The sequence below is a fragment of the Neofelis nebulosa genome, chromosome X (genome assembly GCF_028018385.1).
Source record: "Neofelis nebulosa isolate mNeoNeb1 chromosome X, mNeoNeb1.pri, whole genome shotgun sequence".
Classification (NCBI taxonomy): Eukaryota; Metazoa; Chordata; class Mammalia; order Carnivora; family Felidae; genus Neofelis; species Neofelis nebulosa.
The window spans coordinates 96,916,818-96,921,679 of record NC_080800.1 but is presented as its reverse complement, the minus strand read 5'-3'; the positions used below and the strand labels follow the sequence as shown (position 1 = coordinate 96,921,679).

At 42.3% G+C, this 4,862-nt stretch overlaps 1 non-coding gene across 1 annotated transcript; it reads right to left on the bottom strand.

The window, feature by feature from the left end:
• Window positions 1-950: 950 nt before the first annotated feature.
• LOC131503271 (U6 spliceosomal RNA) lies at window positions 951-1,057 on the bottom strand. Its single transcript, XR_009257374.1, has one exon. It is a non-coding gene; the product is annotated as a U6 spliceosomal RNA (small nuclear RNA).
• Window positions 1,058-4,862: the final 3,805 nt, after the last annotated feature.

Genomic DNA, 4,862 nt, shown 5'->3' with positions numbered 1-4,862 from the left:
CACAGTTCGTGAGTTTGACTCCCGTGTCAGTCTCTGCACTGACAGTATGAAGCCTGCTTGGGATTCTCTCTCTCTCTCTGCCCCTACTCCACTTGTGCGTGCACGCGCTCTCTCTTTCAAAGATCAATAAACTAAAAAAAAGAAAAAAAAAAGAATAAGCCTTAAAATAGTAATAGAGGAGCTTGGGTAGTACAGTTGGTTGTGTCTGACTTGATTTCATCTCAGGTCATGATCCCAGGGTCGTGAGATCAAGCCCCATGTCGGTGTGGAGCCTGCTTCAGATTCTCTCTCTTCCTCTGCCCCTCCACCCCACTTGCATGTACATTCTCTCTCTCTCTAAAATAAAAAATCATAAGGGGCACCTGGGTGGCTCAGTCAGTTAAGCATCTGACTTCGGCTCAGGTCATGCCCTTGCTGTTCATGGGTTTGAGCCCTGCATCGGGCTCTGTGCTGACAGCACGGAGCCTGGAGCCTGCTTCAGATTCTGTGTTTCCCCCTCTCTCTTCCCTTCCCTGCTCACGCTCTGTCTCTCTGTCTCTGTCTCTGTCTCTCTCTCTCTCACAAATAATCAAACATTAAAAAATTTTAAAAAGAAAAGGGGGCACTTGGGTGGCTCAGTTGGTTAAGCATCCGACTCTTGATCTCCGCTCAGGTCACAGTCTCACGGTTTGTGAGTTCAGGTACCACCTTGGGCTCTGTGCAATGATGGTGCAGAGCCTGCCTAGGATTCTCCCTCTCTCCCCCTCTCTCTGCCCCTTTCCCCCTCGTACTCTCTTTCCCTCTCTCAAAATAAATAAATATATAAACTTTAAAAAAATCATAGGTCTTGCTTTGGATTTTGATTTACTCTTGAATTTCTAATAGTTCAAATGATATTTTGATTATCTAAGGCTTAAATAGTAAAAATGCTTCATTTTCATAACTTTTTCTTTTCTTTTCTTTTTTATTTAAAAAATGTAGAATGCTTCATGAATTTGCATGTCATCCTTGCACTGGGGCCATGTTAGTCTTCTCTGCATCATTCCAGTTTTAGTCTATGTGCTGCCAAAGTGAGCACCATAACTCTTTATTTTATTTTATTTTATTTTATTTTATTTTATTTTATTTTATTTTATTGTTTTAAACTGAAGGTCTTTTCTTAAATAATTTTTTTAATGTTTATTTATTTTTGAGGTCGGGGGGAGGGACAGAGAGAAAAGGAGACACAGAATCCGAAGCAGACTACGGGCTCTGAGCCATCAGCACAGAGCCCAATGCAGGGCTGGAACTCACGAACCATGAGATCATGACTTGAGCCGAAGTTGGATGCTTAACCAACTGAGCCACCCAGGCACCCCATAACGCTTTATTTTAAATGGCATTTGATTATGACCCTGTCTTCTTGGATTGGCCATAGCATTGCTCTGTTTTGCAGTACAGTGATCAAAGAAAATGTGCTACCTTATCTTATTTCTTGGAATTTAAATTTAAATTCTTTCTATTCATAGCCAGATGGTGTTATTCAACTGAATCTCATACGAATTTATTGTGAATAATGTAAAATATCTTTGAGACTTTTAGATACTATGTGTGGTATATACATTGCAGCTGAGGTAAAAAAATATGTTCCAACACCTTTATTAAATTGTGTCTCACAAGTACAAGATATTTTGTTTTAGTGAATTATGGATATTTCTTTTTTTTTTTTTTAATTTTTTTTTTTTAACACTTATTTATTTTTGAGACAGAGAGAGACAGAGCATGAACGGGGGAGGGGCAGAGAGAGAGGGAGACACAGAATCGGAAGCAGGCTCCAGGCTCTGAGCCATCGGCCCAGAGCCCGATGCGGGGCTCGAACTCACGGAGTGTGAGATCGTGACCTGAGCTGAAGTCGGACGCTTAACCGACTGAGCCACCCAGGCGCCCCATGGATATTTCTTTCTTAATTGTAATTATCTTCTTAGTCATATTAGTTTATCAAACCAGTTTCCTAGTAACTATTAAAATAAAAGTTTATAATCCTTTCTTTCTTTCTATCCCCACATTTTATATTTTGATTACAGTAGCCATGGATCCTTGGTGCTAGGATTCAAATGGGAAGTCATTTGGATATAGGAACAAATAAGTAAAATGTCTTTCCTTATATGAGTAAATAAGGCTGTAGTTGATTGACCAAATGTGATTATAAACATTTTCATCATAGCTTTTGTCATATCTAGAGGTGTAACTCCTCTATTTCAGGGCTATAACCATGAAAGCTGTATGAGCCTTTAGAGAATTTTTTTTTTTTTAATCTTGTAATTCAATTCTAAAATGTGAGCCTAATGAAGGACAATTTGCAAAGTAAGGCATGGACAATTTAGGAGACATTCTTCCTGTATTGGCAATGCCCTAGTAAATAGCGTGAACTTGTAGCGCTCAATGTGAAGGGGACGCTTTAGATATTTATGCTGAAGTGGCAAAGGACCTCTTGTTAAAAATTTAAAACAGCAAGAGTGACCTGTAGTGATGTCAATCATTATTGGTCATTGTGATGTTCTGAACTTATTCCAAATATAGCCATCTGTCCTCCAGTGCTGGCTGAGGCTCCTCATTTAGATTCTGTTGGACAAGGGATTACGAGTGAAGAGAGGAGGCAGGTGTGGTTGCCTTGGCTGTGCTGATTACCTCATTTCTGGATTCCTGAAATAGCTTTCTTTTTTTTTTTTTTTTTAATTTTTGTTTTCAATGTTTATTTATTTTTGAGAGAGAGAGAGAGAGAGACAGCGCGCGAGCAGGGGAGGGGCAGAGTGAGAGGGAGACACAGAATCCGAAGCAGGCTCCAGGCTCCAAGCTGTCAGCATAGAGCCTGACACAGGGCTTGAACTCTGAATCAGTGAGATCACGACCTGAACCAAAGTCAGACACCTAACTGACTGAGCCAGCCAGGCTCCCCTGAAATAGCTTTCTTTTTCTTTTTCTTTTATTTAAAAAAACTTTTTTTAATGTTTATTTATTTTTGAGAGAGAGACAGAGGGCGAGTTGGGGGGCGGGGCAGAGAGAGAGAGGGAGACACGGAATCCAAAACAGCCTCCAGCTGCCAGCACAGAGGAGTCCATGATTTTTGTGTGTGAAAAATTCTTGTTCCCAGTACCCAAACCCTTCCCTGGTAGAGGAATTTCAAGGGCAGCTCAAATGGAAGAGTCCAGGAATAAATACCAAGTTCTGGGGTGTGGCTGAGCCAGAGAGATCAGAGCAAGCATCTGGAACACCTTAATGAGGAGAGCAGGCATTGTCTGCAGATAGAGTTTATGGGCAAGATTAGGGTAGAGGCGGTTGGGGAATATAATGAGTTCAGGCTTTAATATGTCGAGTGTGAGGTGCCTGTTTTGAAGTACCCATCAAGCAGCTGGGCTGTCTTGCTTTGGTGGATGTATCCAGCTGCTTGGTGGGTGTTTCCAAGATGAGTGTGCAGGGAGAGGTCCGGCTGGAGATATGAATTTGGAAGTCATCAGCACATAGCGATACTTGAAATCCAGGGAATGATGATAGCCTCTCGGGAGGGTAAGAGGAGGGTGTAGGGCAAGAGGAGAGAGAGGCTGAGGAAAGTATTCTTGGGAACACACCAACTCTTGAGGACTGGACAGAGGCTGAGAGGAAAGAGGCCAGCCAAAGAATGAGGAGAAGTGACAAATAATGGTGGCATGATAACTGAACCAAGAATTTCGGTAAGGCTGGAGGGGTCAACAAGACCAAGTGTTGCAGAGAAACCAAGGTAGATGGAGCCAGAATTATGTCTATTGGATATGGTCAAATGGGTATGGTCGTTGGTGACCTCAGCAAAGGTGTTTTCGGTGCAGTGATGAGATGCATTCATGTGGTCCTGAGGGGAGAAAGTAGAGATAGTAACTCTGGATTATTCATTTAAGATACGTTGCTGAGAGAGAAAGAGGAAAGGAAGTAGCCAGAAGCCTGTGCGAAGTAAGGGAAGGATATTTTAAGGAAAGTCCTAAGCAGGTATAAAGGTAGAGGGGAAGGGATCAGGACAGTGGGAGAAGTTGAAGGTAAAAAAGGTTCTGGAGGTTGGAGGGATCAAGATTGAGAGCACAGGTGGGGGTGGGGAGGGTGGGGGAGGTGAAAGAAAGAGTGAATTGCACTTACAGGAAAGTGCAGAGTAAAAAGAAATTGAGGGAATTCATATGTTCTGTCGGCCACCTCTTACTCACCAGTTCTCTGAGGGGGCTCTGATGGACTTACACCAGTACAATCTGCCAGTTTCTCACCACATGCCCTGGGGCCTTCCTGCGGGTGTTGAGATTCCATGCACAGTGGAGAGGAGTTAACCCAGCCCAGTGGTGCAAAGCTTTGGTCAATAAAAGATGAGAGCTAGCTGTTAAATTCATTCTCTTTCCATCCTTCATGTTGACTAATCAGAGATGCAAGTCTTGTATTTATGATCTCTCAAAAAATGGCTCCATGAGGTCAAGCGTGATACCGATGCACCTTCCTATGGACTCTCTTCTTTCCTTCGTTTTCCCCTTTCCCTCCCTGTTGCTTTTCTGGGATTGCATTCTCTAATAATGCATTAGGTTGAACCGGATGGTTTCTGTATGTCAAAACAGTTGAATCTCAGCACTTACATATGGTTCAACCCAATAGCACATCAACCATTGCTCTGCTTTCTGGAAAACTCCAGCTAAGAAACACTTAATGGGCTTAGTGAAGGAGGGATAGTCACCTACTGAATGTGAGCTTGTATTAATAGCTATCATTTATTGCGCACCTGCTGCTGGTGGTGTTGTTTTACATATGTAATCTTAACGTATAAAGTAGGAATTATTTTTGTTTTACTCATGAAAAAAACTGACGTGAAAGGAAGTTAGGTCACCTGCTCAAGACCATAC